The 24080-nt window shown below is 44.4% G+C and overlaps 1 long non-coding RNA gene and 1 other non-coding gene across 2 annotated transcripts; one reads left to right on the forward strand and one right to left on the reverse strand.

Annotated features, from left to right (window-relative positions):
* Positions 1–5063: 5063 nt before the first annotated feature.
* On the reverse strand, positions 5064–5135 carry TRNAE-CUC (transfer RNA glutamic acid (anticodon CUC)). Its single transcript has one exon. It is a non-coding gene; the product is annotated as a tRNA-Glu (tRNA).
* A 90-nt stretch (positions 5136–5225) lies between these two features.
* On the forward strand, positions 5226–20882 carry LOC141567251 (uncharacterized). The gene is made up of 3 exons (XR_012489743.2): positions 5226–6852; positions 17109–17174; positions 17610–20882. It is a non-coding gene; the product is annotated as an uncharacterized LOC141567251 (long non-coding RNA).
* The last annotated feature ends 3198 nt before the right edge of the window (positions 20883–24080 follow it).

Genomic DNA, 24080 nt, shown 5'->3' on the forward strand with positions numbered 1-24080 from the left:
GATAATTAAGAGACCAGAAAATATGCTAACAATTTACTCCTGTCTGACAACAAATACCCTATAGGAGAAACAACAGTCCCACCCATGCACCCTGAATGGGGTTACAATGGTAATTTCCAAAAGTGGGAGAGAAACCATTTCTTACTCTGTATTAAGGCAGGACTCAGGGAGGGCAGTCTGTGGGGGCAGAGTCCCAGAGAGCAGTTTCCAGGCTCTCGGCCTCACGTGGAAAGGTGCTGGCTCGGGTAGTTGATGGCCATCAGCTGTGGTTAGTTGGCTATCAGCAGTAATCAGTTAGCCAATCAGCCACTAATATAACTGCCGTGGCTGCATTGGTTGGTTGGTTGGTTGGTTGGTTGGCAGGCAGAGAACTGGGCGGCAGATTGCGGGTCATATGGATCCTACTTCGTGTTTCTCGTCTGGCTGCCAGCAAGACTGGGTTGCAGGAAGACTGTGGGGACAGAGCCCCAGAGAGTAGTTTACAGGCTCTCGGCCTCACGTGAAGGGGTGCTGGCTTGGGTGGTGAATGGCCGTCGGCTGTGGCTGATTGGCCGTCGGCTGTGGCCGGTTAGCCAATTGGCCGCTGGTATAACTGCTGCAACTATGGAGGGCCGAGGAGAGCAGAAGAGGAGGGCCGAGAGAGAGGAACAGAGTCGAGAGAGTGGAGAAGAGTCGTCGGTCGGTCGGTTGGCGGAAAAGCGGACAGCAGGTCGGCGTCCGGTGGGCCCAGCCTCCAGTGAGACCGTGGTGGTATGGCTCCCCTACCTATGGCTCCGTGGGTGTTCCTTTTCGGCCTCACCATATCCTGCGTTCTTGTGTGGGGAGCGGGAGCAGAGACCCCGCAGGCCGCCCCGCCTGAAAGATGGCGCGGCGGGAAGGCCTCCACGCACGACAAAGACCCCTTGTTGGGGTACTGGTGGATGTTTGCTCCCTGTGTCTCCAACCCAGCCACCAGCAAGAATATAGTGGTATGACTCCCCTATTTATGGTTCCATGGGTGTTCCTTTTTGGCCTCACCATATCCTGCATTCTTATGCAGGAGAGGGACCAGAGCCCTTGCATGACACCATCAAAAGGCCATTTATTATTCTAAGGTGTCTGCCATTAGCCCGAGCCCAGATGAAACTCCTATTACCTTCTTGGAAAGGCTGAGGGAAGCTCTCATTAAACATACTAATCTAGATCTAGAGTCTTATGAGAAACAAGTAATATTAAAGGACACATCAGTGGCAATGGGTGTTCAGCTCTGGAGGGTGATGGGAGGGTGGAGGGCACAGGACTGTGGTAGGTGTCTACTTGGCTTTGCAAATAATGAATACCTGTGGCACCAGGGCCAACTGGGACCCCCAGTTCGCTTCCTTCAGCGTGACATCAAGGGCATAACTACGACTGCTCCTGCAGCCCAGAGGCACTTGTACTTTCATCCTTAGCCTAGGGTCACTGTCAAGCAGGGACTCAGCTCCTACTCCCAGCACAAGAGTGCAGGATATGGTGAGGCCAAAGAGGAACAATAATGGAGCCATAGGTAGGGGAGTAGGATCGACATGATCTGCAATCCGCCGTCCACTTCTCTGCCAACCAACCAACCCCCTGGTGTAGCCATGGCAGTTATATTAGTGGCTAGTGGCTAACCGGTAACAGCTGATGGCCACCCAGCCACAGCGGATGGCCATCTGATTATAGCTGATGGTCATCTAATAACTGAGCCAGCACCTTTCCATGTGAGGCTGAGAGCCTGGAAACTGCTCTCTGGGACTCTGTCCCCCCAAGCGCCTTCTGCCATAAGGGCTTACTGCAGGTCTGGGCAGCGCACCCCTCCAGCCAAGCATTTGTGTTTCTGAGAAGGCTCAGCCCTGCATCTTCTTGTTTCTTTAAGCACTGAGTGAGAGGCTGGAACTGCTCAAGATTTCAGTTTCCCAGCAATAGAGCTCTGAGGTTAGGATACCAACATCACAAGGTGGCAAAGACTTCTGACTTCAAATGGGTCCGATTGCACTTTCCCACTTTAAGGAAGGGGAGCAGGTGCGGGGACAGAGCCAGGAGAGCAGTTTCCAGGGTCTCGGCCTCATGTGGAAAGGTGCTGGCTCGGGTGGTAGATGCCCATCAGCTGTGACTAGTTGGCCATCAGCTATTACCAGTTAACCATTAGCCACTGATATAACTGCCGTGGCTGAGCCAGCAAGTGTGGATTGCAGTTCGCAAGGGGTTCATTGGTTACCAGAAAAGTGGACAGAAATTGCAGCTAGCAAGTGGGGTCAGCTAGTATGGATGGCAGATTGTGGATCGTGTGGATCCTACTTTCTGTGTCTCCCCTTTCCACCAGTGAGACTGATGTGCAGGAAGACCCCTTGTTGGGGTACTGGCGGATGTTTGCTTTTGTGTCTTGACCAGCTGCCAGTGAGAATATAGTGGTATGACTCCCCTATCGATGGCTCTGTTGGTGTTCCTTTTTGGCCTCTCCATCTCCTGCATTTTTATGCGGGGAGCAGGAGCTGAGATCCCACATGACACCCTGCATGACAGCAGGAATAAAGCCTACTACTGGTCCTTGAAGAAAGAGGTGGGTGAATTCAGAGGGTGAAGAAAGGCTGGATTTGAAGTGTACCAGGTGTGACAATTAAGTTCGCAAAATTGTTGCTAATCTTTTTTAATATCAGAGGGATTATTCATTATGAATTTGTACCAACTTGAAGAACAGTTAACCAAAGTTACTATTTGGAAGTACTGAAAAGGCTGAGTGTAAAAGACAGAAACAACCTGAACGTTTTGCCAACAATTCATGGTTCTTGCACCAGCTCACATGGCACTGTCTGTGAGGGAGTTTTTAGCCAGTAAAGAAATAACTGTACTGGAACACCCTCCCTACTCACCTGATCTGGCCCCCAATGACTTCTTTCTTTACCCAAATGTAAAGGAAATATTGAAAGGAAGACATTTTTGTGACCTTCAGGACATCATGGTTAATACGACAACAGCTCTGATGGTCATTTCAGAAAAAGAGTTCCAAAATTGCTTTGAAGGGTGGACTAGGCACTGGCATCGGTGCATAGCTTCCCAAGGGGAGTACTTTGAAGGTGACCATAGTGATATTCAGCAATGAGGGATGTAGCGCTTTTTCTAGGATGAGTTCATGAACTTAATTGTCCGACCTCATATGTGCGTGTAGTAAAAGGACTTAGAGAGCCAGACACATGTTCTCAGAAGGAGGCTAGAGAAGCATGGGAGGACCTCAGAGAGTGGCCAGAGTCAGAGCAAAGCAGGGTGCAAGGACTGAGAGGAACTGTCCAGGCTGGGCACTGCCCTCACTCCTGGACCCTGCATGAGATGCAGACACTGAGACACCGTGGGAGACTCTGCACATCTGTTTCTGCATCTTTCCTTACCTCTTCCCATACACCTAAGTATTTATCCACCCATCTTTCCATCCATTTGTCTGTCCATCAGTCTGTTCCTCCACCAATGTGCTTGTGATGAGCTAGGCTTTGTGCAGAGGGATTGACTTCTGGTTCAAAATAAAGAAGACAGGGCATTGAGCTACTGTCTTACATATTACTGTAAGACTTAAAGGGGTCACAACAAACTATTTCTGGTGATGAGAAATGGAGAGGGAAGGTGAGGCAGGAGGCGTACAAATGATTCTTCCCTCTGTGTTTTCTTACACCATCTCAGTCATAACGAAGGGGGAAATTGGCCCAAATTAAACATAAATCCTAAGACTGGAATCAAGGGTACATTTATGTATTGCCTGTGTGGATACACATAAAAAGTGAATACACAGTTTTTAAAAGGTGTGTAGGGGTGAGGCTGACCCAAGAGCATAAGGCCACAGCCAGACCCTCTGTCCTCCACTGGGGGAAAAGTGCAGAAGACAATGCAGTGACAGACTGCATTAGTCAGCTCAGGCCACCACAACAAAATACCACAGACTGAGTGGCTTAAGTAACAGAAATTTATTTCTCACAGTATTGGAGGCAGGAAGTCCAAGATTCAGGTGTCGCCAGGCTGCTTCTTCCTGAGGCCTCCCTCTTGGGCTCGCGTGTGGCCACCTTCTTCCTGTCCTCACATGGCCTTTCCTCTGGGCCCACATCCCCTTCTGCAATCTGACATCAGTCAGATTGCACAGGACCCAGCCTAATGACCTAATTTTAGTTTTATCACCCCCTTAAAGGCCCTATCTCCAAATACAGTCACATTCTGAGGTCCTACAGGTTAGAATTTTTAACACACACATTTTGGGGAGATACAACTCAGCCCAAAACACAGACAATAACTTCAACAACAATAAGAAAATGACCCTCAAGAAGCTCACACTTTCCATAGGCTCCTACAGAGAAGGGAGCTGAGCCACAATGAATGGAACCCTGTCCTGGGCAGCTGTGGAAATGCAGGATCAGAATCTGGGGAACTCTTTAACCTCGATAAGCCTTGGCCATCTCAGAAATGACATCTCGATGTCTGTGTGAGGCTTGGGAAGCTGGTAGATTGCCATGCACATCTTGGAGACTGCTGGCATTATAAACAGTGCCCTCATCTATCTACCTATCTATGTATCTATCAATCATCTATCTACCTACCTACTTATCTGTCATCTACCTACCTATCTACCTACCAGTTGAGAAAAAGCAGGAGAGGAAATGAGGCAAAATAGTAACCAATGTTGTATCTCTAGTAGAGAAAACACCTGTGCTGCTGTATCGTTGTTTTTATTATTTTAATCTATTTTCAAAGTGAAAAGGTAGGCATAGAGGTGGAGAACTACCTAACTTCTTTCCACAGCGACAGTTGCCTGAGCCATCCTTAGGAGATAAGAGCCTCCCAGGCTGCCCTTTAGGTGACTGGTGCCATCCTAATGGTATTTTGCATGGGAAATTTCTTGACCCCAGGACTAGAAAACCAGACCCCTAACCAGATCTAGGGTTATCTTTTTGACCATTTAGTGCTGCCGTTTCATTCTTTCCTTCCTAATTAAGACTGTAGAAATAGGACAATGCCTGACACAGCTGGCGCTTGTTAAGCATTATGCTCCCCTCTAAAAGCTTTTTGCAGTGGAAAAAAACCCCAACTTCCCTGACCGGGAATCGAACCCGGGCCGCGGCGGTGAGAGCGCCGAATCCTAACCACTAGACCACCAGGGAAACAACTGGCTGTGTCTTTTGTAATGTGCTAGACTAAATTTCTGACGCTACGTAAGCTGGGCGAGTGAGTATAATTGGAGGAATTTCCAGCACTACCTCCCCCTGCTCCAGACAACCACTTAGCCGCCACATACCCAGAAGAAAGGGCCACAGATGGAGAACGGACGCCTCTGGAGAAGAAAAGAAAGCAGGGGCACGGCAGGGTAGGGTCTGTAAAAGGTTACCCTTAGGGGAAGGGAAGAAAGAGGTGTGTCAGAAGTGGGATTCACCACACGTCTCTTTGGAGAGACCAGAACGCCCACAGGCAAGGGGACACCTGGAGCATGGCGCCGTAGGCCACTGGGCCATCCTGACATCAGGAGCCCCCCTCTGATGCTAGCCTGCTGTGTGCACCTGTGCCGCCCTCCCGCCGGCAGGTTGTGGGGCCGCGGGGCAGGCGGCGCAGCGCCGTCGGGGACAGGGTCTGCAGGGCGCGGGACCGCCCGCTTGCTCTCCCGCGGAACCGAGCCGGACAGAGTTGGGGAGAGGCCTGCGCAATCGGTTAGGAAACCCGAGGGGTCAGTGTCCGCCCAAGGGCGCCCGACCCCGAAAGGCAGGGACCTGGCAGCAGAAGCCGCGGCACACGGTGATTTCCTCCATTTGTCCTCACGTTGGACCCTGACTCCAAGGCAGGTCGTGGGCACTGGGACAGCCGAGGGGGCGCAAGTCCTCTGCGGACCAGCCGGATGTCACCCGTGAGGTGCCGTGCGCCCCGCGCGCCCGCTTCTCCCTGCCCTGCTCCACCTGTGCCCGGGAGGGCTGGACCGTGCGGCGCGGCTCACAGACCCCGCGCAGAACCGCCCACTGCCACACAGACTAGACCGCGCTGCGGTGATGAGCACTGCGGACAGAAGCAGCAGGCGACGGCGTAGGGAGACGGGCGACTCGCAGCCTTTCGGGAGCGACCGGAGAAAACACCGGGGAAGAGGGCTCCGGGGACCAGGAAGAGCAGGTGCAGAGTCCAGCAGAGCACGCGGCTGGGACGGAGTGACAGGGCCCGGGTCGCCTGCAGACCGCGCGGAGCGGGGAGCGTTGTAGCTGAGTTGAGAGGCGGCCCCTTTGTGCAGAGCAGACCATGGAGAGCGGGAGGGACGCGGGAACAGGACAGCAGCTGAGAGCCTGCTGCAGGCCCTGACTTGGCGTGATGGCAGCAGACCAGGTGTTGACAGATTCTGGACAGATTTTGAAGGTGGTGCCAACAGGAACTGACCAGCGAAGGGATGGCGCGCAACTCGACCTTTTCGGCTGAGCTGTGGAGGAAGGCAGTCGCTCTTTGCTGAGACCCGTCGCTGCGGAGACGCAATTTTCCACCTTCGGGTTCAGATGCCATTATAGGAATCAAATAAGCAGAGGCACAGGAGCGTCTATTCCGGCGAGAGACGTAAACTAGAAGATTGTTGGCCAATGGCTTGTATATAAAGCCATGAAACGGGATGAGCTCACCATGAAAGTGGGTGTCGAGGACTGAGCCCTGGGACATGCCAAGAAGTCGAGGGAGAAGAGGAAGCGGTGTAGCAAGCTGGGGAAGAAGGGCTACGTGAGGATCACGGGGGAAAAAGTGCAGTTGTGGAAACCATGCGGAGAAGGATGGACAAAGCAGTGAGTCACCATCCAATGCTGCACAGAGGGGACCCAGGGGACCAGGGTTCTGGTGAGGATGGAGGACAGATTGGAGGAGGTAACCGCACATATTAATGCCCAGTGGGAGGCGTCAGGTTATAACGGGGACCAGTAAAATGGAATGTTAGTAGCTACAGGAGACCTCAGGAAGGATTCGGGTTGGTTCGAAAAAAAGTTACAGGATGTGCAGTACTGATGGGAATGATGCAATGTTGTTGGGCTTCTCAACATTCTTGGACCCCTCTGACCATGTAGTGAAAGCCACAGAAAACTTTTCATGTTTTTTTTTAAACTGAGGTGGAAATGACATAACATTAAATTAACATTCAAAGTAGCATTTAGTACATTCACAATGCTGTGGTACCACCATCTTTATTTAAATTCCAAAATATTTTCATAATCCCAAAAGGACACATTACAACTGTTAAGCTGTTATTCCCTGTCTCAGTCAGCTTGGGCTGCTGTAACAAAATACCATAGACTGGGTATCTTAACTCACAGAAATTTATTTTCTCACAGTTCTGAGGGCCCGGTCCTCATGACCTCATCAAATTATTTTCCAAAGACCTGATTTTAAAATACTGTCACACACTGGGAGTTAGGGCTTCAACGTGTATATTGGGGGCGGGGGGACGCACAATGAAGTCCATAGTACTCCCTATTCCTCCTTTCTTTTAGCCCCCAGCAATCACAGATTTCCTTCCTATATCTATGAATTTACCTATCCTGGGTATTTCATATAAACGGGGTTATGCAATATATGACCTTCTGTGTGTGGTTTCTTTCACTTGGCACACACCCTAACCCTAAGTGTGCATCCATAGTGCAACATTTATCAGTATTTCATTCCTTTTTATGGATGAATAATATTCCATTGTGTGGACAGACCACGATTTGTCCATTGAGAGACAATGTAAGTTACTGTGAATAGAGCTCCTATGAGCATGAGTGTTCATGTGCTTAAGTCCCTTGTTTTACTTCTTGGGGTCTATACCTAGGAATAGAATTGTCTCTGTCATTAGTAATTCTATGTTTAACTTTTTGATGAACCAGCAATCTACAGCAGTTTCTCAAATAACGTTGTTTCATTATAACATTGATGAGATGCCATAGTAACTTAACTCTTTATATCAATTAGCCTGTAGTAAAACTGGTTTCACTATACATCTTTTTCTGAAAGTCACAGACCTATTGCTAATATTAAGTGAGGACTTTCTGTATTTTCCTCAGTGGCTGCACCACTTTACATCCCACCAGCAATGTATGAAGGTTTCAATTTCTCATATTCTATTCTTATTATTGCCACCCTAGTGGGTGTGAAGTGCTGACTCATTGTGGTTTTGATTTGCATTTCCCTAAAAACTAATATGCTTGTTGGCCATTTGTATAACTTAAGAGAAATGTCTGTCCATTTGTCAATTTTTAAAATTGGTTTGTTTGTCTTTGTTATTGAGTTGTAAGAGTTGTTGATATATTCTGGGAACTAGACCTTCATTAGCTATATGACTTGCAAATATTTTCTCCCATTCTGTAGTTGTCTTTCACTTTTTTCATAATGTCCTTGATGTACAGAAGTTAATTTTGATTAATTAATTTATCTATTTTCCTTTTGTTGTTCATGCTTTTGGTATACCCAAGAATCCACTGCCGAATTCAAATCATGAAGATTTACCCCTACTTTTTCCTAATAGTTTTATGATTTTAGCTCTCATATTTAGGTCACTTATCCATTTTGAGTTAATTTTGTACGTGGTATGAGTTAGGGGCTCAATTTCATTCTTTGCAGGTGGATATCTAGTTGTCCTAACACCATTTGTTGAAGAGACTATTTTTCACCCATTGTTCAAAATCAATTGACCATAGATATATGGACTTATTTCTGGACTCGCAATTCCATTTCAGTGGTCTATATGTCTATCATTATGCCAGTACAACACTGTTCTGATGACTTTTGTTGTAGCTTTGTAGTAAGTTTTGAAATCAGGAAGTGTGAGTCCTCCAGCTTTGTTCTTTTTCTTCAAGATTGTATTGGCTATTTGAGGGCCTTTGCAATTACAGCTGCATTTGAGGATTAGCTCTTCCATTTCTGGAAAAAAGAAATCAATTGGAGTTTTGTTAAAGATTGCACTGACTCTGTACATCACTTTGGGCAGTATTGACTCTTAACAATATTGTGTTCCAGTCCACAAACATGGGATATCTTTCCATTTATTTAGGTCTTTAATTTATTTCAACAATGTTTTATAGTTTTCAATGTACAAGTCTTTCACCTTCTAGGTTAAATTTATGAATAGACATTTTATTCTTTTGGGGCGATTGTAAATTGAATTGTGTTCTATTGTAAATGGAATTGCTGGTGTATAGAAACTCTACTGAATTTTGTGTTTTAGTTATGCCCTGCAACTTTGTTAAACTTGCTTATTAGTTCTATTAGGTGGGTGTTTTTTTTTTTTTTGGTTTTTTTTTTGGATTCTTTGGTATTTTTTTAATATATAGGATGATCATGTCATGTGCAACTAGAGAAAGTTTTACTTCTTCCTTTCCAATTTGGATGCCTTCACTTTTTTGTCTTGCCTAATTGCTTTGGCTAGAACTTCTTAGTACAATATTGGATAACAGTGGTGAAAGTGGACATCTTTGTCTTTTTTTCTGATTTTAGATGGAAAGCTTTTAGTCTTTCCCCATTGACTATGATGTTAGATATGGGTTTTTTCATACATGCTTGTTGTCATGTTGAAGAAATTCCCTCAGTGTTTTTAAATGCATAAGACAAAATAAATAGGATTGCAAAGGAAAATAATTATGTTGAAATTCTGTTATTAAAATACTAAAATAAATGTGATATAGTAATATGTGTGCTTATTTATTAACACATTAAATAATAAGCTATAGTAGCATTTTGAATAAGTGATAAATATAAATGACATTCTGAAATGTTTACAACTCTAATGTGATATGAAAATAGCTAAGATTTTTATTCATGACAGTAGGTCCTGCTAACACTATTATGGTTTGCTGTCTCCATTGTTAATGGAAGGAAATGTTCAATTGCAGCTAGAGTTTAGTGAAGATAAAGACATAAATTTTTTCCCATCCAAATTCATGGACCCCTGAGTTCTATCCACTGGAATCCCAGGTTAAATCTTTAGAATCCCTAAAGTTGAGAGAAAATAGGTGATAGAAAAGATGGACATGGCTGAGGTGGAGGTGTGTGGAGAGGGGATGCTGCTCTGCTCAGGAAATAGTTGGTCATCTGTTGTCACACAGCAGCCTACCCATCTGTCCCCTCATACCTACCCCTAAAGAAAGAAGAGTCTGTGAGACTGATCCTTTCAGGGACTTTGCTTCACCTTTGTGCTTACACCTTATGTCTCCCTGTTTGGCCCCAAAGGATGGCTGGTTAGTCAATGACCGGTAAGATTCCTCAAGGGAGGAACAACCTAAGACAGCACAGTCGCATAGGGGCCATCTGGAGAACTCACAGGATTGATAGAGGTGGGCATAGACCCCTACCTCCCCCCGGCTAAGGAGAGCTTCTGCCTCTGTGGCTATATTCCTTCCCACAACCTGCTTGGGAAGAGATTCAATGATGTGATAACATCAGTTCTCCATCTATTCATATCAGTAAGTTTCAGCATAAAGGTTTTGTCCCTTGGGGAGGTACATACAACAATTACTAAGACATCCTGAGACTTACGGTTCTGCTGTCTGCAGGCAAGGGTGATGGGTTTGAATCAGTTTCCTAATATAATGTATGAAATTTACAGACTGTGGAGAAAACAATGTTACTTCCTTGTGTGTACATCAAAAAAAGTAATAAGGTGGCCCAATTCAGGGCTGTCAGTCCTTTGAGGCTGGGAGACCGTTGGCCCCCAGTGCATAAATCTCTTGACTTCTGTTTCTTTCTTAATCCTTCACCGCCCCTTCTCGTCCTCTCACTGTCCGTGTTGTGCTGGACACGACAGTCATCTGAGTGCTATAGGGACAGTAGCAAAGGCTTCTTGCCAAGTGATTAGGACTCAGGGAAAGGATAAGGACATAAGGGTGTGTGCCAGGGGAGTAACTACTATGGTAGAACCTAGACTGGAAGGTGGGTAAGGTGGTGAGGGAGGACAGAGGTGGAGTGGGTCAGTGATAAGGAGTCAGGCTGGAGCTCGAGTAGGGTCAAGAGTGGACCAGAAGGAGTGAACTAGAAAGACAGGTGGTATTAGAGAGGAAGATGCTTGAAATACCTAGAATACTATGTGAGACGTGACGAAATGTTTTCAGGTAGCAAGAAGACACAGCTTTTAGGGCTGCCTGGGAAGGACTGAGGAAAGCTTTAAAGATGACATTGGACTAAATTGTATTGCTGATGGAATGCTTTATTTCCTAGAGTCATTTCCTCTAGAATTTTCAGTGCTAAAAAAAAAAAAATGTTTGAATTCAGTAAAACATTTCATGCATAAACTAAAATGTGTACTTACCAAACAAGTATATTGCACTTTGCAGTTCACACTTTGTTTTGTTGTTTGGCTTCCAAGCAAGTGGCTATGTAGAATGACAGAATTGTTAAACCCAAGTTGATTTTCCATCTTCACAACCTATGGTTTATTTTGAATCCACTTAAATGCAGGTATACATGTTACCTTCAGCCATGGAGACACCATCTGTGCTCAAAGTGAGTTCAGATGGTTCCAAACCAAACTGCTACAAATTTACTTTGGAAGTGAAGATGTGTAGCTGAGTTGGTCTGTGTCCAGAGCTGACTCAATAATGGGAATTCTCCAAATTAACTTCCATGTAGAATAACTTTATTAAAGAATAAATGATGAGAATGTGCTAATTGAAGAATAAGGATCTTGAGATAGACAAACTAAACTGTTATTCTACAATTGTTTACAACTTAGACCACCAGACAATTTTATGTGGAAGAAGTGTTTTATCACAGACGTCATTTATGACTAAAGGGTATGGTGATAATAAACAGCACACTGACTTATTTGGTATTTAAATTCTTCACAGGCTCTGTCCCTGGCTCTGGTTTGAGCTCTGCTGCCTCCTTGCTGTTCACCTCCTGGGAGTAGTTGCACATTTTGAGATAAAAATGCCCTTGGACTTGTGTTAAGGGGTCTTTTTACCCTGTAGAGAGTTGGGGTGAGGGAAGAGGATGGACAGGGCAGGATGTGGGGGTGGGCTGAAGAAGTGATGCCAGGCAGGGTAGGGTAGGAGTTGTGGGGTAAAGGATGGAATAATAATGACAAGGAAGAGTTTGAACAGGGTCATCTGATTTGGATTTAGAGAGGTCCTTTCTTCCTGCTCTCAGACCTCTTTTGCCCCATGTGTTTTTGGTACCTTGGGGGTGCTTCCCTCAAGCTTCCTAGTTGTTTCTCTGCTCTCCTTTTATCTTCCTCCTTCCCAGTCCTACCCTCCCCCAAGGTAAGAATCCCACAAGATAAACTGAGCTTTGATAAGTCAGAAAGGCCCAAACACTCAGTTAGTAGCAGCCTTGGCAATACTCACACAGCATCACACCAACCATCTCCTAGGCCTCAACATATGATGTTGGCAGGGGACTCAGGAAGACTAGATGTTCAGGTTACAAAATAAGGATCTTACAGTCTGCCTTGAAAAGCCTTCCACAGAACTCTGCCTTCCTTCTTCCTCTCTCCATGCTGGACTGCAGTGGTGCATGGGGCAGGGGAGAAGGTTTCCTCCAAGCCATTCTCTGTGATCACCCCCACGTCACTGTTCTATCCTTCTCGCCATAAAGCCCTCCGAGGAAATACAGCCTTATTTTTGTCACAATGGAGATGTGAACCACCTCACTTCTCTCCAACAGTTTTTCTTTTTTGTCTGCCCCTTGAACAGCACCCACTTCTTGCCACTGAGTAACTATCAGATCCCATCTCCTCCCAGTGTCCATCCAGATCTCAGTTCATTCTAGTCTGATATTATTGCCTTCAAATATCAAGACTTCAGTTAATAAAGTTAAAATACTGGGTGTCGTAGTCATCTCAGTAGATGCAGTAGCCAGTCTTGGATTTTCCTGGCAAAGAAGGCTGAGAGGCAGGCATTTCTCTTGGGCATCATGCTGGGTGTCTTTACAGCCCAGGGAAAGGGTCGGCATAACCAGAGGCAGACCTTACAACAAAAGTTCTTCCAAACACATGTCCTCACCAAACACTTTTCCTCACCTTATTTTACTCCTGGGGCTGTTAGCATGTTACCTCCTTTCCCCTTTTCTAAATAGGGCTATGGAAGGGACATTGACGGGGACCATTTTTACACACATCTATGGCAAGCTTCCGGGATTCTTAGAGATGCTTTTGCAATCAAGTCCTGTCCATTTGGCTCTTAAGGTAGAGCATCTTTCATTAGAGTTCGGGTCTAGGAGAAAAGGGATGGTGTGGCTAGCCTCTGTATGAGTTTAGGAGAAAGCCTAAAAGGTGTCAAGGTTGATGAGGTATGAAGCCCAACACTCTGATCCAGCAGACTGCAGTCTCTGCTCAGGGCTCCAAATGGGAAGCTTAGCTACAAGTTGTAGGTGCTACTGGAGACAGTAAACTGAAGACGGACAGTGAGGAAATATCAATGTTTCCCAGAACTTACTGGTGGAAGGGGCTTCAGTTCTCACCAGCTGAATGGCAGTCTCCCAAGGGCAAGATTCACCAGCTTCTGGGAGGTACAAGCAAAAGGAGATGGTCATTTTGGGAACCACCCAGTTATGGCCTGCTGAGTGGCCTGAGCAGACCAGGAGGGGCATGCAATGAGAACAGAATCAGGAGAAAGAACTTAGACTCTTGGTAGTTCACAAGTTCTGTATTAGAAGCCTGATGTTGGAAGATGACAGTAACAGATAGGGTGAATCCATTTTGGGTCGAACTGTAAAACTTTCTAAGTACAGAGATGAAAGAATGAGGAAAAGAAAAGGGAAGACACAAGGAAGGAAAGAAAAGGGGGGCAAGAATATAAATGAGGGCCAGAAAGGAAGGAAAGGAGTAGATAGAAGTAAAAGGAAGAAATGACAGTAAATGGAGAGAACAGGAATGAGAGGACAGAGCCGAGCAGGAAAGAACAAACAGGAGCAGAGCAGAAGCGAGGAAAGCAGCAGGAATTCTATGTGGAGTCTTAGCTCACCAGGAAGTAGCAGGATAAAAGGTAGAGAGAGCAGTGGGGGGAGGGCTTCTCTTCCTCTAGGAAGCCTGGCTTAGGGGACCAGTGTTTTGTCAGCACACTGTTCTTGCCCTTCTGGCTTCTTCATCTCTCATCTCTCATGTGAATGCGCATAGGTGTGACAGTGTACAGGTCAGTGCAGGGAACAAAGATGATTAAGAGAAGAAATACTGCACTGAGAAAGGCGGTGGGCCGGAGAAGGGGGCTGGCAGAGAGAGAGCACTTCCTCTACCAAGGAACCCCATCTTTTAGCTCTACTCACCCCTCCACTCCACAAATCAGCATACGAGCCAGGTTCTACTGCGAGCCAATTAGATTTCCCTTTATCTCCGGCTTTGCCAGGGGTGAGGCATCAGGATTAGTGGGGCGCCTGGATTCTAAGCCCCCATGTCTGTTGGACCTGCGCCCATGACTTCCCTGAGTTCCAGTGCTTTTTTTCCTTCCCTGGGCACATATTTTAGAAATGCTTTCAATTCTTCTGCAACACACCGAAGGTCAGGTGTGCAGACCTCCGCTGCAGCCTCGGGTGATTTCCAAGTTACATTCCTAAGTTGCAGTCTTCTGCAGTGCCACCGGTGGTGGTGGGGTGGACCAGTGGGGACGCAAACACGCACCTCAGAGGGGGGGCCCGCCAGCATGAAGCGCAGCTGGAGGGGCAGGAGCAGCCCAGCAGGGCCGTATCCCCACAAGACCCAGGGCCCCAGAGATGGCTCTGCTGCCAGGTGCCCTCCTGCCTGAGCCAGGTCACCTCCCTGGTGATATGGTCCAAAAGATCCTGTTGGGAGGAAAGACCTATACTCAGAAAATTATAAGACACTGAAGAAGATACAAATAAATGGAAGCATATACAGAACTCATGGATGGGAAGAATTAACATCGTTGAAATGTCCACACTACCCAAAGTAATCTACAGGTTTAATACAATCTCTGTCAAAATACTGATGGCACGTTTTTAACAGAACTAGAACAAATAATCCTAAAATGTCTATGGAATCATAAAAGGCCCAGAATAGCCACAATAATCTTGAGAAAGGAGACCAAAGTTGGAGGTATCATGCTACCTAATATCAAACTATACTACAAGTCCACAGTAATCAAAACAGCATGGTACAGGCATAAAAACAGACACATAGATCAATGGAACAGAACAGAGAGCCCAGAAATAAATCCATGTCTATATGGTCATTTAATCTATGATGGAGAAGACAAGAATATACAATGGGATAAAGACAGTCCATTCAATAAATGATGCTGGGAAAACTGGACAGATACATGCAAAAAAATGAAACTGGGCCACCTTCTTAACCATATACAAGAATAAATTCTTGTATTAAATACAAGAATTAAAAAATGGATTAAAGACTTAATTTAAGACTCAAAACCATAAAACTAAAAGAAAACATAGGCAATAAACTCTCTGACATTGCTCTTAATGATATTTGTTCTGATCTATCTCCTCAGGTAAGGGAAACAAAAGAAAAAAATAAACAAATGGGACTACATCAAACTAAAAAGTTTTTGCACAGCAAAGGAAACTATCAAGAAAATGAAAAGACTGGGCCAGCCTGGTGGCTCAGGCGGTTGGGACGCCAAAGGCCGCCGGTTGGATTCCCACATGAGCCAGGGAGCTGCGCTTTCTACAGCTAAGATTGTGAACAACAGCTCTCCTTGGAGCTGGGCTGCCGTTAGCGTCCACAGGTTGGCGTGAGCTGCCATGAGTTGCCATGAGCGGCTGGCAGCCATCGTGAGCTGCTGTGAGCAGCCAACTGAGGATGCGGGCCAGGCAGCTGTGTCCTGCATAACTAGACTGAGAAACAACAGCTTGAACCAGAGTGTGTGTGTGTGGGGGGGGGAGGCAGAAGAAGGGGGAGAAATAAGTAAACACATAAAAGAGGTCCCACTTCACCACGTGCAGTATGACAATGGTGTCTCCAGCAGCCACTGCTTCAGCACCTGCAATGCTAGGTCTCCCCATAACCCCGTTGCAGACGGAGTCCCAATGTGGCAACATTTCCCCTGGGGAGTCCCAAGCCCAGCTCCCTCCTCCTTAATGTCTCCAGCCCTGTGGACTGCAGCAGGTCCGTGCTCCTCAGATCCCTGCCCTTGTGTCTTATTTATGGTCCAGTCTGGCCACCACAGAGGCCAGGCATGCTCTGGTAGGATGGACACAGGGCGAGGGCACCTCCCAGTGGTTGTCAGGAGGCGAGGGTCCTGATGCTGATTGGCTGGAGGAAACAGACACTGACACTGAGTGGAGGAGGGCCACACAAAGGGGAAGGACTCCTGTGGATACGACTTGGGACCTGAGCTCCGCTGAGGGTGTTTGGCATCTCCTGAAAGTCAGGGTACAAACTGCCTGCGAGTGCACCTTCTATGGCCAGTGAGTCTTGGCCGGGTTTCAGAGCAGTGGATGGATTACAACGCGGTGGCAGTTTGTCTCTTCCCTTCTTGGGCCTGGGGAATGAAAGGTGTTTTTTTCTGTTTGGAGAGAAGGTATTCAGAACTAGAGGATACAGCAATACTATTAGATTTGGCTTTTCCAAGGAAGGAGCTAAGAAGCTAAGAAGGAGGCCAGGGCACCACTAGAGTACAAGAAAATAAATGTTATGAAGATAAATGCAATGTCCTCAAATGGACCTCCAATACCTACTTCATATGAGGAAGCTCAGAAACTTCACATGTGAAAAAGAATTGGCAATTTTAACAGACCGTGAACTCTGTAACTCAACAGAGTTGAAGCTGCAAAAAAGCTCAAATTTAATTTTAGCCTTTGTAATGGGCTAGAGTTCCATGATAAAAATGTAACTCTAAGTCTCAGATTGGGCTGAGGTAGCACTAAAGGCAGAGAAAAAATAGAGAGATTCCTCCCGCACCTCCATGCAAAAGAAGGCAGTGCTTCTCTTCAGGGCCTTACAAGAGAGGGACTTGTGAGTATTTTGAGAGACGTGGCTTATCCCTTACTTCAATGATGTAGGGAATTGAAGAGAAGCTGAGAGGAAAAAAGAGGGTTACTTTGGAGGTTAAGGCAATTAGTTTAATTATTTTGACCAGCATCAAACAAGAGAACCAAGAGTGTTCTTTGGTTTCAAAGCAAGTAAAGGACTTATCATTATCAAGAGTAACCAAAATTATGGTACTTGCTTGTGCTTTCATCCACAGGACAGAGGAACTAGGACTTTGCAGATGTCTATGAAGGGACCAGGAGAGTTGCACCTTCATTAATGAGTTAAGTATCTGGAACAAGGTGGGTGACCTTCCTTCCTACTTTATACTTGACCATGTTGAGTCATTGGTACCACAAATTAAGATGACATATGAGCAGGGCATACTGGGCTTATCCTAAGGGTGGCTCATGATTGGACATAATGTCATTTGAGCTGTTTAGACCACAGAGGAGAAGCCAACAATCATCATACAGGCAAGTAAGTCCCGAAAATTATTTCACAGAATGATAAGTACACTGAAGGAGATAGAACAGTGCCCAGAGGGGCAAAGAATGACAAAAGGGATCTTTTTCCATGGGTGGTCTTGTGTTTTCACTCAGCAGCCTAACCATCTGTCCCCTCGTGCCTATCCCTAAAGAAAGAACAGTCTGTGAGACTGTTCCTTTCAGGGACTTTGCTTCACCTTTGTGCTTACACTTCATGTCTCTCTGTTTAGCCCCCAAAAGATGGCTGGTCAGCCAATGACGGATAAGATTCCTCACAGAAGGAACAACCCAAGCCAGGAGCAACCACGCAGGCACCACCAGAAGAATTCACGGGGTCAACAGAGGTGGGCACAGCCCCCCACATTCCCCCAGCTAAGGAGAGCTTCTGCCTATGTAGCTATATTCCTTCCCACAACCTGCTTGGGAAGTGAGTCAATGATGTGATAACATCAGTTCTCCTTCCATTCTTATTAATAAGTTTCAGCATAAAGGATTTGTCCCTGGGGAGGCACATATCATAATTGTTAAGACATCATGGGGCGAGGTTCGGGAAAAATGGCGGCGTGAGGTGAGCCTCTGTAAAGCTCCCCTGGAATTTACAAAGAATCGAACAACAAAAACTCCACAAAGGATTCCCTGCACAGCAGACAGGCAACACGAAGAGGCCCACTACCTACTGAAATCACCTACAGGTGGGAGATTCGCGCGAGTGGAGGGAGGAGGAAAGGGAGAAGTGCGTGGAGACGGAGCCGCGCGGGCACAGGACGCAGACCTAGCTCAGTGCTCCGAGCTCGCTGCTTCCCGAAACTACCGCAGCTGCTAGTGAGGGAAGAACCCGGACTGCTAGGGCTCCGCCTGGGCTCCACAGGGCTGAGGGGACAGCATATACCACGGCTGAACCCAACGCTCATGGTAGAGACCTCAGAGAAAAGACTGAGGGAAAAAGGCTGAAAACGGTGGTTTAAGCCCTCACTGCCGAGCAGAGAACGGAGCCTTAGGCACTGAGACTAGCCGCCCCCTCCCACCCCTCCCAGAGTTCGCCCCGCCCCCACCTGCCCGGTGCTAGAAGCGAAACAGTAGCAGTGTCAGATCAAAACAACAGAAAATTTGCTGTTTTGAGAACTGTGGAACACAGACACAAATTCACAGCACAACTAGTTCCGGCAAAGGGGAGAAAGCTGTGGAAGCAGGACCGGCTGTGATGGTGGTCGCTGCCATTGCTCTGGGCCACCTCTCACAACTCACCCCGCCCCTGACCCCACCTATCTGGGCGGATCCCTGCAGGAGTAAACAGAACTGCTGAAACATACGGGCTCTGAATCAGGAGCTGGAAGAGCTTTGGAATATCAAAAGCTCTCCGCATACCCACCAGGACACTGCGCCCTGTGACCTAGACGAACTATTAACAGAGGAGAAGCCCGTCTCCCAGGGAATCCCCCCATTGTGTGAGAAGCAGGAATAGTGCAGAGAAAACAGCACTACCGTGTGGGAGAAGAAAAATAAATTGCAGTTGGAGAAATAATAAAACATTCTACCAACAAGTACTGGAAAACAAAAGAAAGACCTCTTCCTATCAACCTGTTGCAGAAGTTACTCCTGTAGATGTCTAGGAAGAGAAATAGTAAACCAGTAATCGCCATGAATAACCAAGGCAACAAGATAGTTCAGAAAGAAAGTGAAAAATCTCCAGAGAAGGCACTTAAAGATACAGAAATATGTGAGTTAAATGACAGAGAATTCAAGATTGCAGTTCTGAAAAAACTCAACGAGATACAAGAAAACACAGATAGGCAGTTAAATGAACTCAGAAACTCAATCAAAGAACAGCATGAGCATTTTACGAAAGAGATTGAAATTTTAAAAAAGAACCAAATAGAATTTCTGGAGATTAAGAATTCAATAGAAGAAATTAAGAATGAAATAATCAGCTTAGGTAGTAGAGTTGACCAGATGGAGGAAAGAATCAGTGACATCGAAGATAGAAACCTGGAAATGACACAGATAGAAGAAGAAAGAGACTTGAGACTTAAAAGAAATGAAAGAACTCTACTAGAACTTTCTGACTCCATCAGAAAGAGCAATATAAGAATAATGGGCATACCAGAAGGAGAAGAAAGAGAAGGGAATAGAGAATATATTCAAACAAATTGTCGATGAGAACTTCCCAAATTTATGGACAGAACTGGACCCTCGAATCTAAGAAGCAAATAGAACACCTAGTTACCTCAATCCCAACAGGCCTTCTCCAAGGCACATTGTATTGAAGTTGTCTAAAATCAACGATAAAGAAAGAATCCTGAAGGCAGCCAGGGAAAAGAAGACAGTAACTTACAAAGGAAAGCCCATTAGATTATCATCAGATTTTTCAGCAGAAACTCTACAAGCCAGGAGGGAGTGGAACCAAATATTCAAACTATTGAAAGAGAGAAATCATGAGCCAAGAATAATACATCCAGCAAAGATATCCTTTAGATACGAAGGAGGAATAAAGACCTTTCCAGACATACAGAAGCTGAGGGAATTTTCTAATACACGACCTGCACTACAAGAAATACTAAAGGAGGCTATTCGACTACCATCAACAGGGACAATTTGTGGCAACCAAAACTCAAAAAGGGGGAGAGTAAAGGCCTGAACCGGAATATGGGAATGGAGAAAGTAAGCGTGCTGAAGAAAACGGAATACTCTAAATATCAAACTTTCTTTTACATAAACTTAAGGGTAACCACTCAAAATAAATCCAGAACTGAAATAAAAGAAGAAACAGAGGGAAACATCATAGAATACCACCACACAGAAATAATAAACAACAAAAAGGCAAAGAAACAATGGAGACACAGCCTTACCAGAAAACTAAAGATAGAATGACAGGAAATCCTCACATATCAATAATCACCCTAAATGTAAATGGACTGAACTCACCAATGAAAAGGCACGGAGTAGCAGATTTGATCAAAAAACTAAACCCAACAATATGCTGTCTCCAAGAGACACATCTCAGCTACAACGACAAGCATAGACTCAAAGTGAAAGGGTGAAAATTGACACTCCAAGCAAATGGCACCCAGAGAAAATCAGGTGTAGCCATAATGATATCAGATGAAACGGACTTCAAGGTGAAAACGATAACAAGAGACAAAGATGGACATTTCATAATGGTGAAGGGGACTACAACAAGAAGACATAACAGTCATCAATATTTATGCCCCCAATCAGGGAGGACCGAAATACACCAAGCAACTACTAACAGAACTAAAGGGAGAAATTGACCAAAACACAATTATACTAGGGGACTTAAATACACCATTGACAGCTATGGATAGATCATCCAAACAGAAAATAAATAACGAAATAGTAGCCCTAAATGACACATTAGATGAAATGGACATAATTGACATTTATAGAGCACTTCATCCTAAAACATCAGACTATACATTCTTTTCTAGTGTACACGGAACATTCTCAAGGATAGACCACATATTGGGACATAAAATCAGTCTCAACAAATTTAAGAAGATTGAAATCATACCATGCATATTCTCTGATCACAAGGCTTTGAAATTGGATATCAACTGTAAAAAGAAAGCGGGAAAAACCACAAATACATGGAGATTAAACAAAATAATTTTAAAGAAGAACTGGGTCAAAGAAGAAATTAGAGGAGAGATCAAAAGATACATAGAAACAAATGACAATGAAAATACATCCTACCAAAATTTTTGGGATGCACCGAAAGCAGTTTTAAGAGGGAAATTTATCTCATTACAGGCCTATCTCAAGAAACAAGAAAACTCCCAAATAAATAACCTCATGTTACACCTTAAAGAACTAGAAAAAGAAGAACAAGTAAAACCCAAGGTCAGCAGAAGAAAGGAAATAACAAAAATTAAAGCAGAACTAAATGAAATAGAGAACAAAAAGACAATAGAAAAAAATTAATGTGACAAAGAGCTGGTTCTTTGAAAAGATTAACAAAATTGACAAACCCTTGGCTAGACTTACTAAGATAAAAAGAGAGAAGACACTGATTAACAAAATCAGAAACGTAAAAGAGGAAGTTATCACGGACACCACAGAAATACAAAGGATCATCCAAGAATACTATGAAGGACTATATGCCACCAAATTCAACAACCTAGAAGAAATGGACAAGTTCTTAGAAACATATAGCCTTCCAAGGCTGAACCATGAAGAACTGGAAAATCTAAAGAGACCGATCACCAGTAATGAAATTGAATCAGTCATCCAAAACCTTCCCAAAAGCAAAAGTCCGGGACCAGATGGCTTCACTAGTGAATTCTACCAAACCTTCAAAGAGGATCTAATACCAATTCTGCACAAACTCTTCCAAAAAATTGAAAAAGAGACAGTACTCCCTAACTCATTTTATGAGGCCAACATTACCCTGATACCAAAACCTGGTAAGGACAGCACAAAAAAAGAAAACTACAGACCAATATCTCTAATGAATACCGATGCAAAAATCCTAAATAAAATTCTAGCAAATCGAATACAACAATGCATTAAAAAGATTATTCATCATGACCAAGTGGGGTTCATCCCTGGGGCACAAGGATGGTTCAACATACGCAAATCCCTCAATGTGATATGTCACATAAACAAAATAAAGGACAAAAATCATATGATTATATGAATTGATGCAGAAAAAGCATTTGACAAGATACAACATCCATTTATGATTAAAACACTTAATAAAATAGGTATAGAAGGAAAATACCTTATCATAATAAAGGCCATATATGACAAGCCCTCTGCAAATCTCATAATTAATGGAGAAAAACTGAAGCCCTTTGCTCTACATTCAGGAACACGACAGGGATGTCCCCTATCACCTCTGCTTTTCAACATAGTGTTGGAAGTCCTTGCCAGAGCAATCAGGCAAGAGAAAGAAATAAAAGGCATCCATTTTGGGAATGAAGAAGTTAAATTATCACTCTTTGCAGATGACATGATGCTATATATAGAAAACCCTAAAGACTCCACCAAAAAGCTAGTAGAAACAATCAATGAATATAGTACAGTTGCCGGCTACAAAATCAACGCACAAAAGTCAATTGCCTTCCTATATACTAACAATGAAATCTCAGAAAAAGAAATACAAAAAACAATTCCTTTTGCAATTGCAGCAAAAAGAATAAAATACCTAGGAATAAACTTAACCAAGGATGTGAAAGACCTATATGCTGAAAACTATAAGACATTTTTGAAAGAAATGGAAGAAGACACAAAGGAATGGAAAGACATTCCGTGCTCATGGATTGGAAGAATCAACATAGTTAAAATGGCCATATTACCCAAAGCAATATACAGATTCAATGCAATCCCCATCGAAATCCCAATGGCATATTTTAAAGAAATAGAACAAAAAATCATCAGATTTGTTTGGAACCACAAAAGACCCCGAATAGCCAAAGCAATCTTAAGAAAAAAGAACAATAACGGAGGCATCACACTTCCTGACTTTGGCTTGTACTACAGGGCTACAATAATCAAAACAGCATGGTATTGGCAGAAAAACAGACACATAGACCAATGGAATAGAATTGAGAACCCAGAAATAAAACCACATAAATGTGGACAGATAATTTTTGACAAAGAAGCTAAAAACATACAATGGAGGAAAGACAGCCTCTTCAATAAATGGTGCTGGGAGAATTGTTTAGCCACGTGCAAAAGAATGAAACTGGACTGCTATTTGTCACCATGTACCAAAATTAATTCAAAATGGATCAAAGACTTAAGCATAAGACCTGACACAATAAACTGCATAGAAGAAAACATAGGTACTAAACTTATGGACCTTGGGTTCAAAGAGCATTTTATGAACTTGACTCCAAAGGCAATGGAAGTAAAAGCTAAAATAAACGAATGGCACTATATGAAACTTAAAAGCTTCTGCACAGCAAAAGAAACCATTGACAAAATAAAGAGGCCACCAACTGAATGGGAGAAGATTTTTGCCAACAGTGCCTCCGATAAGGGGCTAGTATCCAGAATATACAAGGAACTCATGCAACTCAACAACAAAATAACAAACAACCCAATTGAAAAATGGGCAGAGGACTTGAAGAGACATTTCTCCAAAGAGGACATACAAATGGCAAATAGACATATGAAAAAATGCTCAACATCACTAATCATCAGAGAAATGCAAATCAAAACCACAATGAGATATCACCTCACCCCAGTCAGAATGGCTATCATCAACAAGACAAATAATAACAAATGTTGGAGAAGCTGTGGAGGAAAAGGAACCCTCATACACTGTTGGTGGGAATGCAGACTGGTGCAGCCGTTATGGAAGGCAGTGTGGAGGTTCCTCAAAGAATTACGAATAGAATTGCCGTATGACCCAGCAATCCCTCTCCTGGGTATCTACCCAAAAAATCTGAAAACAATTAGAGATAAAGACTCGTGTGCTCCAATGTTCATTGCAGCTTTGTTTACAGTGGCCAAGACATGGAAACAACCAAAATGTCCTTCGATAGATGAATGGATAAAGAAGTTGTGGTATATATACACAATGGAATACTATTCGGCGGTAAGAAAAGATTATATAGGAACATTTGTGACAACATGGATGGATCTTGAGAGAGTAATGCTGAGCGAGATAAGTCAGACAGAAAAAGCAGAGAACCATGTGATTTCACTGATATGTGTTATATAAACCAAAAACAACA

The sequence above is a fragment of the Rhinolophus sinicus genome, chromosome 5, assembly GCF_057876585.1.
Source record: "Rhinolophus sinicus isolate RSI-liver-muscle chromosome 5, RSI-T2T, whole genome shotgun sequence".
NCBI lineage: Eukaryota > Metazoa > Chordata > Mammalia > Chiroptera > Rhinolophidae > Rhinolophus > Rhinolophus sinicus.